This window comes from Eleutherodactylus coqui, chromosome 7, assembly GCF_035609145.1.
Source record: "Eleutherodactylus coqui strain aEleCoq1 chromosome 7, aEleCoq1.hap1, whole genome shotgun sequence".
NCBI lineage: Eukaryota > Metazoa > Chordata > Amphibia > Anura > Eleutherodactylidae > Eleutherodactylus > Eleutherodactylus coqui.
In genome coordinates this window covers 148,263,330-148,275,901 of record NC_089843.1, presented here as the reverse complement: position 1 = coordinate 148,275,901, position 12,572 = coordinate 148,263,330, and the positions used below count along the sequence as shown (strand labels likewise).

The 12,572-nt window shown below is 43.6% G+C and overlaps 1 protein-coding gene across 1 annotated transcript in view; it reads right to left on the bottom strand.

Moving 5' to 3' along the window:
* The window catches only part of SGMS2 (sphingomyelin synthase 2), a 51,177-nt gene extending 43,200 nt beyond the window's left edge, over positions 1-7,977 (bottom strand). The window contains exon 1 of the mRNA XM_066573810.1: positions 7,643-7,977. The gene's annotated coding sequence lies outside the window, so the exon portion shown is untranslated. The remainder of the gene's footprint in view (positions 1-7,642) is intronic.
* Between the last annotated feature and the right edge of the window lie 4,595 nt (positions 7,978-12,572).

Genomic DNA, 12,572 nt, shown 5'->3' with positions numbered 1-12,572 from the left:
ATCGCTGGGTCTAAATTATTCTTTAGGCCAGTTGTATACAACCTGGCCGGATTCCGCATGTGGGAGCCCGCTGCGAAATCTGACCCTGTGCCTATCTTTTCATGAATTCTTCTGTACTGCGGATGGTCCAGATGGCGAGCCGTCGGACATGCACAGTGCGTAATTTTCCTGCGCCATCGCGATTTTTCCGCAATGTTAATTAGAGAAGGGCCGCAAGTCGGACGGCTTCCGTTGACTTCAATTGAAGCCATCTGTGTGGACACCGCACAAAAATAGAGCATGCTGCGATTTTTCCTTCACGAGCTGAAAATTGCCATGGATTTCCGCTTGTGTGAAGGAAAAAGCGCTTTTCCATAGCATGCTATGGGCGGTATTTGCTGCAGAATCTGGAGGGGGACACTCACTTGGTCCCGGTTCCGCAATGCAAATATGCCCATGTGCAGCGGCCTAGTACAGGGGTGTCAATCTCATTTTTACCGAGGGCCACATCAGCATTGTGGCTGCCTTCAAAGGGCCGAATACAGTTGTGTTGTAACTTTCAAACTGCTGCAACTGCAATGGTTACACGCAATCCAGGAGGTTTGGATTGCCTGCGACTATCACGTTGTGGTAACTTGCTGGTCGCAACATGACCGCATCCACTTTCATTACTTGTGATGCAGGCAAGCTGACACTGTGATCTTTGTCCATGCAATGTGTGGCACACCCGAATTCGCCACGTGGCCCTAGCTTTAACCCTTTCCAATCCAATTTCCCTGCCACCCGCACACTCCTCAGCTCTTATTTATTTTGGATGGGAAGGCGCGTTGTCGATTCCTTGGAATTACTACTCAACAGAAACACACAAAAAATGACCGGCCATGATGATTTCATTAGCAATTTTCTGAAAATTAAACATGAGTTATGAGTGTTTCACATCTGGAAGATCATTTGTAATAATCCTGTAATTATATGTATATTGGTATTACATACGTTTATATAATAAGATTCTATTCCTTTCTAATTTCTCTAATGATGGATATATAGGATAGATATCGTTAGAGAAATTAGAAATGAATAGAGTATGCAGGACAGCGCAGCTCCGATGTCGGAGGCTGTTCTGCATTTCTACAGTACACTATGCAGGACAGCGCAGCTCCGCTGCACTGTCCTGCATAGTGTAGCAATATAGGTATGCAGAACAGTTTCAGATATCAGAGCTGCACTGTTCTGCATAGTTTTAGAGACAAGTGTCGGACCTCGCCCGACATCAGAGCTACATAGGAAAATCCGAATGTTGGATTGGGTCAGACATTGAATTGGAAAGGTTAATAGTATACTAAAATAAAGCCCATATCAGGCTTAGTGTCAAAATATGGGCCCATCAGAAACAAGAGTAGTGGTCTCCAACATATGGCTCTCCTGTGGTTGTAAAACTACAACTCTCATTATGTTCTGAAAGCCTAGAATGTGGTATAATACTGCACAGAATATTAATTAGCCAAGAGAAAAAAATGAGAAGTCTAGGTTATATGCAATACTATACAAAAGCAGAAAAACTAAAGTTACATCTAAAATAAATTCGCATTGTGAAGATTAGTTTCTGGTATTCTGCAGTCCATGTGAGTAGAAATTCTATCTGTTATAAATAGAATTAATTCTAATGAAGGAGTTGTCTCATATCTCGTCAGATCAGGGAGGGTTCCCGCAAATTCCAAGAACAAGCGTCCTAACCAATCCCTTACTCCCTAGAGAAAGGTGAGCACAAATCGGTTTCAGGTAACGTCTACTCTACCTATAAGAGAAACCACAGATTTGCAGATCATCTCCACTTAAGACTATGGATAAAATAAGACTGGTTTAAAGCACATCAAAGGATCGCAAGTGTTTCCCATTGTTTTGCCATGTGTTTGACTGTCCCATAGAAAACAATGGGTTATGCGTTCCAAGGGCCGCAGAAATAAAAAAATTTAAAAAAAAAAAAAAGCATAGCAAAAAAAGAACGCTCATGTAACAAAGTATGCTATGCTGAAAGAAGACAATTTCCATCCGGTTCAGCCCACTTCCACCCACCCCACCCCCTTGTTGATCCAGAGAAAGGCAAAAAAAAAAAAAACACCAATGAGGCAGAAGCCTATGACTCCATTCAAAAGAATGGAGTTCATATTAGTGTGAGTTTTGTGAGTCTCGCAACGCACAAAACTCATGTGAATGCAGCCTAAATGATGGCATATCTCTATGATTGGTGGGGATTGGACTGTCGCAAAACCCACTAATTCTCTCCTTCATAGTGTTTCTTAGCAAAGTGAAACTCTTAAGCCTATTGTGTGCAGCACAGGCTCATCTACTTTAATGGAGCTCTGCTGCCATTCCCTGCGTAGCGGCCACAAGGGCTGCTATCCGGAGAAAAACTGAAAGGACCTTGGACAACTCATTCTCGGGACAGACAGCATCTCAGGGATCTAACCCTTCACTAATTAGAATTCAATGGGATGTCCTAGCAATATGCAAAACAGTTTAGGGTGAAAATACCCAGAACTCCAAGTATAGAACTGGAACTCTCAGCATCGTAATCTCCATGAGCACCATGACTGGTGCACGTCAAGATCACAGGCAATCTTCAGAGCTCCTGCGCTAGAGCTGGACAATGCAATTATTCTACGACTTGGCACATTAATGAAAGGAAGACAGATATTGACAGAATGGCTTCACACAAAGTACAACACAAATATAGAGAGTCTAAAAATATCAGCCACGAACAATGTAGAAGATGCTCTGAGAGATACAGGCCGCTTCGAAAAGAATGATGCCAAAGTAGAAGGTAATTTATTCATACATCCAGAATGACAGGACAAGATAGAAGAACTCTTCAAGTTTTTAATGCACCTTACAGATGTTTGATGCGGGCGCCGTTGGCGACACGGCAGATGTCAAGTGAGTAATCCAGTTCTGTCCAGGCAGATTCTCTGTTACTGAATACACTGAGATGTTTTAGTTCACCTACTGTTACAACAGCTCCCCTATTGAACACCTGTGAAGTGCATTAAAAACTGAGTCTTTCTATCTTTTGATGTCTTTCTGGCTGTTGTAAGTAAATTCATGTATGAATAAATCAGCTTTACTTTTGCACCATTCTTTTGAATCACTCTGTACTTCTCAGTGGGTACTCTATAGTGCTCTTGGCTGATATTTTTAGAGGAGTGAGAGACTCACACATATGTGAATGCAACAGCTAACTTGTGAGTCATTTACAACTACTAAAATCACATCTACACTGCTCAGCATTTCTCTAGTATTGTACATGCAAATGTAATTGTTCTGTGCGCTATGGAGTGTTTGAGAGTAGAATATGCGCTCTTCTCCATGTACAGTGTATGGAGACATAGTAAGAGACTTCTTACCAGCTTACAGAACTAAAAACTAGAGCTTTAGTCTAAAGAGGGGAAAGCCAGTGATAAATGCAGATTCATCAAAAGCAACAAAATTTCATATACTTTACCTGCTGGAAGTCAAAGCACATGCTCTTTTTATGGCAGTCTGAATCACTATGGGTAGAATATAAGCTGTAGTAGTTTCCAATATTCTGCAGAGAGTCCTAAAGAAGTATATTGGGGAATAGCGGCATATGCAATTCCCAAATATCCAAGTTTAAGCTTACCAAACGTTTAACTACAATTCATTATTTTTTTCCAATGCCTTTTCACATCTTGCCTAGTGATATACTAGGAGCACTGAATAAGCAGATGAACAATCACTGTCACCCACCTCACATCAGCAGATTAATGCAGACAAAATCTCATCACAACCTGCGGAGAATAAGACAGCTGGAAAGAATGACATTATGTAACTACAATAAAGGTATTCGGAGCACACACCCCTCCGTGAAGGTAAATGTGTGGAGATACATAGCGTGGGTTCCCTGGCTACAGATGGGCATGGTTAGTACATAGTGTACAGTACTTCTCACCTCCCTGCTACAGAGCAGTAAGAGCACAGTCATTCCCAAGTACCACACATCTCTCTATTGACTCACGCCACAACAGGAGCCTGGCATACGTCTATATTAAGGAACATTACAGTTGCCTTCTGAAATGCGACATCCCATGTGACTTCTTAGGTGCAGTTACTCATCAATAACTCTACAGATCCCCCGGAAGGCAGTAAGCAATATTTACTAAAGAAGACTTTATAACAAACCTGCCAACTTCAGCACCTAAAATTAAATCCCTCCTCCTGCGGCCCCTTCATATTAAAGAGCTTTTCTGGTCTTATAGCAATAAAGTTTAAGGGATTTTCCGTAACTTACTGTCATGAGTAGTTACTCAGTGGGGGTCTGCCACTCAGGACCCCAGTGATCAGCTGATATGAGGCCAGCTGTCTGTGGGGCCAACATCTTTGTCCACATTGGGGACCCTTTACACGAGACGGAATTAGGGCGCATAACACAGTCAAATCCGCAGTTGGAGAAATCCATGCCAAGGTCTGCAGGTCGAACTGTAGATTTTGATACAGAATTGCAGGCAGGTTTTAAGCAATTTTCAATTCCACATCAAAATCTGCAGGTAGCTTGTGGGTTTTGATGTGAAGTTTTCTGCTGATTGTGATGCATCATGCGGCCTATTCCATCCCGTGTGAAAAGTCCCCTGCAGCAGCCTGGTTTGCCAAGTAGAAACTGCGGGTGCAATTAGACATCTGGGCTGCTACAATGTGGACGGAGCTGTCTGCTTCCGGCTCTGTCCCCCCAGTGACAGATGGCCCACTATCAACTGATCACCAGGGTCCCGAGCACCAGATCCCTGCAGATGGGATAGGTCTTCAATAGTACAGTCCCGGAAAACCATTTTAAGTCTGGTATACTTTGTGTTTTAAGCCCTCTCCGCTTACTGTCAGTGAATGGGAACACACTTGCTTACATCCCGAGGCTCAATACCTGTACATACCCAGTCCTGCTCTGAGCAGAGAAGTGGATACAGCTGTATGCAGTCTAGGCAATCCTCTGTGAGCTAAACAGCCTGCACTCCAGATACACACCTACATATTCCCTGCACTGATACATTGTAACAAACTGTCAGGACCAGAGAGAAATATTTGCTGCTGCTGCTGTATTCAGCTCACAGAGGATTGTCTAGACTACATACAATTGTGGTAAACTCTCAGCTATGATAGCTATTACAATTCTTGGGATTTTCAATCACTAGATGTATATTCCCATCAATTGAAAGCAGAGATCTTGAAATGGTGAGAAATTGAAATAAAAGTATCGAAAATTGCAGAAGTTTTCACCATTTTGTTAAATGGGGGTTCACGCCTTTTATGGCTGGGGTGGGAATACCCCTCCGTATGTAGGAGCCAGGGGTGGCAGGGGGAAAGGAAAGAGTAGAGTTGAAAGTTCTATGCTGTTTCCATACCACCCATAGAAGTGAATGGGAGTTATAGAAGTGAGCTATGGCACTTCTGCTGCTCCTGAGTCAGGCCGCCTGCACACACGTTGGTCGGACCCCGCATGCAGGATTCCTGCAGCAGAGTTTGACCCGGTGCCCGGCCAGTGACTCCAGCGTACCACTCAGCCGGTCTTCTCCTCTGCTGCGAATGTGCCTCTGCTGCACATGCGCAGTACAGAGGACACCATGGCCATACAATGGTGGTGGTGGTGGAACGCTTCTTTCCATGTAGTGACGTCAGCATTGAGGGAGCGCTGGCCAAGCATTAGTATATTATAGCCCATTCACACGGGCGTATTTTCTCCAATATTTTTTTACGGATGTAATACGGACACCACTGATGTATGCAGATGAGGTTTTTTTTTGTGGACCAAAAATTTGCACAAAAAGAAAGAAAAAAAGCAACATGTCTAATTTTCATCAGACTATAGGGACTGAAAGTAGGCAGTTGCATGCTGTTCACTGTATTGGGTTTTTTTTTTTGTTTTTTTTTTTACACGTGTTTCCAGGAGACAGTGAAGAAAGCAAGTGACATCAATTGGGCCTTCTTACCTTTTTTTTTGCGTGCGTATAAACAGCAAAAAGGGCTGCAATACACGTGTAAAAACAGTGCGTTTTTCATTGACTGAAATTGCATATGCCCGTGTAAATGAGCCCTTACAATCAGGGCTGTCAGGTCTCTGCAGCTTGTAAAGGGAGCACGTCCTACAATAATGCTGTATTATGGAAGTGCTAGTTATCAAATTCTCTAACAATTCCAGACTGGAGCTTTACATGAACGTAGCCGGCATCATTAATATGCAAAGCAATTGGGGCTGATAATGTATCCTGTGTTTTGAGCTGTAAGGCTTGCATAGCAACTGTGACACTCCCAGCCAGCGGGACAGGCCAGGGCTGATCACTGTGCACACACAATTATGTACTTTGCTCTGCAGGGAATATCACACTGGACAATACCCATTGTCTCGAAATGCTATACTACCTGCTCCTAAAAGCGACACTTACTAATTTCTTCGCCTCATTTATTGTTGGTCACTTTTAGCCAATTATTATTTTTCAGCGAATATATACTACCGCGTTTCCCCGAAAATAAGACAGTGTCTTATATTAATTTTTGTTCAAAAAGGTTTAACTTTTTTACATGTATAGCTGCCTGGATACTATTTAAATTGACTTTTAAATTAACTGTTAGTAGGGCTTAATTTTGAAGTAGGGCTTATATGTCAAGCATCCTGAAAAATCATTTTGCATCATCAAAAATTCTGGAAAATCATGCTGTGTCTTAATTTCTGGGAAACAGGGTGTATATATTTATTTAATTTCTGTTGTCTGTTCATCATTATGCGTGGCCAAACAACTGGACTAATCTGCACTAATTTTCGTACATAAGTAAATCAGGCGCTTTGTGGGCTTTTAACTTTCTGGAACCCACCGTTTGCGATATATTTGAAAAAATAAAATTATATATATATATATATATATATATACATACATACATACATACATACATATACATACACATATACACACACACAGAAACCAGGTCCAAAACTTTCCCGAGCGCCTGGTTTTACCTGTGTGGTTAATTTGGCGCTCTAAAATATGATTCCAATCAGCAGCAAACAAATTCTCAGCCACACAAACAAACAGTGACATGACAGACCGGTGAAAAACCTTGTAATACAACAAAATTCTAGCACTTTGGCGCAGAACTACAAGGTAATCTGAAATCTTACAAAACAAGAAGTCTCAGAAGAGATAAGAAAACTCCTCCAGAGCAAACTTTATGGATATTCCCACCCATAATGCTAATACACAAATGTCGATTTCCGATAATCCAGAATTAGTTATGCCCAGAAGGCTAGACAGGTGGAGAGAATATACCTGCTGTGCCACTCACTCTCAGCTGTACTATACCACACGTCTATAAAGCATACCATTAGATGGCACATGCCAGCGATCAGCAGAACCTGATGCCATGTAACTAGATGCACCTGCAACATTGATAAAGCCATCCGTGCTGATGTATGGCCACCTGCAGCCCTCCTTCCACTAGACATGGCACTGCTGCCACTCCCATGGCACATATTAACTTTCCTGTAAATGCCAACCTCACCCTGTGATAAGAAGGGCATTGATAGAGCTATCCGAGAGATACGCGGCAGGTGTCTACACCCCTGGACTGATCGCACCGGCGTGCACCCTGCTGGCATGGCACTCACCTGGCAGAGCCGGCGGGGAGCCTCGCCGCTCCGGGTGCAGCAGTGCAGCTGGCTGGGAGCGCCTCCAGTAGTCTTCATGATCCTGCCAGACCCCTTTTCCCGGCGTCTCCAGCCTCAGCTCTCCTCCTCCCGGTCTCCTCCGACATGCAGTGCCCTCCCCCTGGCATCACCGCCCCCTCCATTGCCAAGCACTGACTCACTGCAGAGGGCGCAGCACCCTCTCCTCCTGGTGCCCTCACCAGCCTCTCGGAGGGACAAGTCCTGGAAGACCCAACTCCATGATGGCAAACAGCTTCCACTCTTAGAGTCAACGCTTTACTAGCTGTTAACCCCTTCACTGCTGAGACGATTTTTTTTTCACTTTTGTTTTTTCTTCTCTACTCCCCCCCCCAAAAATCTTTTTTTCCCCCTAGACATAAGCCATCGGAGAGCTTGTTTTCTTGTGTGTGGGACAACTTGTATTATTCAGAGGTACCATTTAACACACTATATACTGTACTGAAAAACTTTAAAAAACTTCTGAGTGAAGTGAAATAATGTTTAAAAAGTGCACCTTTTTTAAGGTGCAGCAAAAATAGTATGCTAAATTTATTTTGTAGCTCAGTACCGTAAGGCCGCTCTCAAACATGTGTTCACAAAGCGCCGCGTTTCAAAACGCGGCATTTTACTGTGATTTTGAGCAGCGTTTTTGAACTTTTTCATCGGATTGGGTTATGAGGTGCGTTAAAAAAATGGCTAAAACGCATAAAAATAGAACAGGTATTAGAAACGTTGTGTTCAAGCACAGGTCTGCGAAGCCCCATTGAAATCAATGGGCGCGTTGTACCGTAGTTAGCGCGGTTGAAGAAGCGCTAATTGATGTAAAAAGCGGGCTGTGTGAGATCAGCCTTCGGGCAGGCTCAAATGACCATAATATATTACTCGCGAAATATCCGAGCATATAATATGCAGTGAATGGCGCCTTGTGTATATTCATTGCGCATTATACACACATAAAAAAGGCCGCGATGTGTTCTATTTTATTATGTATTATAGTTTTTTTTGTTGTACTACTTTTAAAAAATTATATATATATAGGCACACTCATAGTCAAAAAAATCCCTCCTCCAGAAGTTGTCAGAATCATTGATATTAGTAAGGCCACTCTCACACTGGCGTTTTATTACAGCGTTTACCGCACATTTTCACAGCGGTCAACAAACACAGTGTATGGCATTTTACTGCGTTTTTGGAACCCAGCGTTCTATGTCACCGGGAGAAAAATTGAAGCCGTGACGTCATCGGCTTGCTTTGCCTGCATTGTCACTGCCATGCGACAGGCAGAACTATGTGGTATCACTGAGGACCCTCACACAGTCCCAGACTGCCATGACTTTGGAAAGTGATTTTACGATTTCATTGCTGGGGGGCAGGATGGGCATTCAGGGGGCTGAGGGAGTCCATTCCCTCTGTCAGACTATTTACCTGCCATTGTCAGTATTGACAGCGGCATCTAAGTGATTAACAGCTAGGATTGGAGTAATTTCCCAAGTCAGCACTGTTAAACTTCTCGCCTCTGGAGGGGTACATGTACACCTGGGATAATACCCACATATCAATAATGTACAACACAAAGTCCCACTGAGGACAATATAAGGACTGGGAGAGCTGTTCATTCTGCATCCGCACACACGGGAGCAGTGAGTCAGTGTTTGGCCATGGAGGGTCACCTCTCTATATATCATCTACATTGCAGCAGGCTACTTTGTGTGTCAGTATGGGGCCGAGCCCAGTGTCACAATAATGTGGGATGAGGACACTGGTCTGTTGGGGCCACATTACTATGTATATAGGGAGTAGCGGTGATTCAGAGCTGAGTCTGTGCTGTGACATCACAATACGCTAGCCTTGGTCTTCCTTAGCACAGTATTGCGTTGTGTTATGTTTGGTCAAGGAGTCAACATATTCCTTGTCAGTCCTGAGTAAAGAAACAACTAAAATGTACCTGACGACCCACAACCCCAGCTCTGGGTCTTTGTTAGAAAGTCCCATACTGATCATGTGCCTTATTGCTCAGTGTCGCACTCAGAGAGACCTTCCACAATGAGACGGCATTGTCCGCAGGACGCAGCACTGATGCAGATTTTGTCGATTAGTGCGGATTTTGCTTCATTTCTGACTGTGGAATACATTCTGCAGAACGTCGTGTGAAATTTGCTACATTTTTTCCCGCAGACTTTAATTGCAGAATTATATCTCCTGCACATTAGAAATCCGTAGCAATAATTCAGGCCGCTTTCAAATGGGTGACAAAATCGTGCAATTGTCTCGTGATGCGACAGCGCTACAAATCGCGTGTATGTGAAGCCCATGCTTTCCAATGGCACGTGGCTTTCTGGTGCAACAATATGAGACATTTTTGACCAGTCATGACAGTTTTTAAAAGCTTGGTGAGACTTTACAGGACGGGGCATGTCTAACACAATGTGCAGATATTGGCATAAATTATACCAGAAATGTGCCAGCTCGCAGCTGGCATAGATTTCTTTTCAGGTGCATGAATGGCCTGCGGTGTGTCTAATGTGTTAAGAGGTGTTCGCCTCTTAATATATTAGGTGCTTCTTACTCCAGTGTGGTTCATATTAAGGTCGGCTTTACACGGACATATTTGCATGTGCAATACGCAGAGAATAGAACCCATTATGTCAATGCGTTGGTCACATTTCTGTGTTTTGGCGAGCATATTTCGGTCGCACTAAAAAAGATAGAACATGTTCTATTTTTTCTGCATATTTGTGCACCATAGAAGTCAATGGGGGATGTGCAAATTTGTGTGCAATGCGCAAGGAGATACGTGAAAAACTGCGGAATTCTGCTGGAAAAAGAACACATCTGGAACTAGTTGGACAAATTAGCTGCTTCATTCGGTGTGTTTTTGTGCACAAAAAACATACTCTGCGGGTAGAAAAAGGTCAGTAAAGTACAATGACACATGCGCAAAAAAGCCTGGTTTATAGTGCAAAAAGATTGCGCTAAGGCGTGCACAATGGCGCATATGTCTGTGTGAAGCCAACCTAAGACTGGCATATGAAACACTAGTTTAGTAAGTCTGTCCCATGTGAACATCCAACGTAAAAGCTGATGATCTGCCAAGATGTGGGAGTGTATGATCATACATTGATGACTAATGTTCAGTCGTGGCCAAAAATTTGGAGACTGACACAAATTTCGGTTTTCACAAAGTTTGCTGCTTCAGTCTTTATTAGAGATGAGCGAGCACCAAAATGCTCGGGTTCTTGTTATTCGACCCGAGTCTTTAGTATATTCGAGAGCTGTGTTTGAGCAACGAACCCCATTGAAGTCAATGGGAGAATCGAGCATTTTTTCAATGGTCTCTCTCTCTCTCCACGTCAAAGCGGGGAGGGTCCATTAAATTTTCACGAACACGGCGTGGTGTATGGCACCATCGAGTATGCTAATACTCGAACGAGCATCAAGCTTGGACAAGCATGTTTGCTCATCTCTAGTCTTCATAGTGGCAATTTGCATTAACTCCTAGATTGTTTTGAAGAGGGATCAGATGAATGGCATTAAATTGCAAAGTCATTTCTCACCATGAAAAGTAACTTAATCACAAAAACCCCATTTTGACTATTGCTGTGATGAAGGCTTCAGGACACTCAATAAAGTCCAGCAAGTGCCAGGACCATCTCCTAAAGAGGATTCGGCCATGGGATTGCCGCAGTGCAGAGCTTGCTCTTGAATGGCAGCAGGCAGGTGTTAGAGCATCTGTGCATACAGTGAGGCAAAGTCTTTTGGAGGCCGGCCTGGTGTCAAGAAGGGTAGCAAAGAAAAACATCAAGGACAGACTGCCATTCTGCAGGAAGTACGGGGTTTGGACTACAGAGGATTGAAGGAAAGTTATTTTCTTTGATGAAGCCCCTTCTGACTGTTTGGGACATCTGGAAGAATGATTGTCCGGAAAAGTAAGGGTCAGCTTAAAAACCTTTTTGTCCCATGTAAATGCTCCCCGCTTCCCATAGGAGAGAAGCGGACAAGAAGCCCGCGAGACGGCGGCAAGTCTTTCATTTTAAATGCTCTGCACGAGTGCTAACGACCTTACATCAGCGCTCGTGCAATCATTTTAAAGACTCTCGGCCCGTGTAAAAGGATCTTTAGTGGCTTGATGAACAAAACATTGAAACTTTGAGTCCAAGGCCAGTAAACTCCCTAGGTCTATCCCACTAAAAACCTGGGTCAATCTTCAAAAAGCAGGTGGACAAAGAAATCACAGCATGCGAGAGAGAAATGCAGAAGTCTTGGATAAAAAAAAGAATCAACACCATAAGACTAACTTCACATGGGCGAGCACGATATGGGGCTGTAAATCACGGCCCGATATCGCCATCCTTGTAAAATACCCGTGGATATGAGGCGTTTCCATGTGAAAACAGCCTCACATCACCGTGGGGATGAAGGGATACTTCGGTGCAGCTGTCACAGCTGCAGCTGAGGTTCGCGGTGTTCTTCCATAGAACATGCTGTAATTTGTTTCCCACATAGCATCGTATCGCGGTGCCATGCAGGAAAACATAACTCGTATATGACCCCGATTTTATTGGCCATGTGAAGCCGACCTTAATATTGAGTCTTTGTCTAAAATTCATGTATTTGTCAATGCTTACAATTGAACCTCAGTATACCATAGAAACATCCATCTTAAAGGTCTAAAAACACTAAACTTATAGCTAAATCCTCTTTAGGGCACCATCCTGGAACTTGCTGGACTTTCTTGAGTGCAATAATGCAGGGGTCCCCAATCACTGGTCCGCGGGCCAGGACTGGGCTGTTGGGTTCTTTTTGCCGGTCCGCAGCGCCGCCGTTGACTGCTCACCACGTTAGTAGTGAATGCAGGGGCCGTGACTCACCTGCCGATATTCACTAAGCAGCG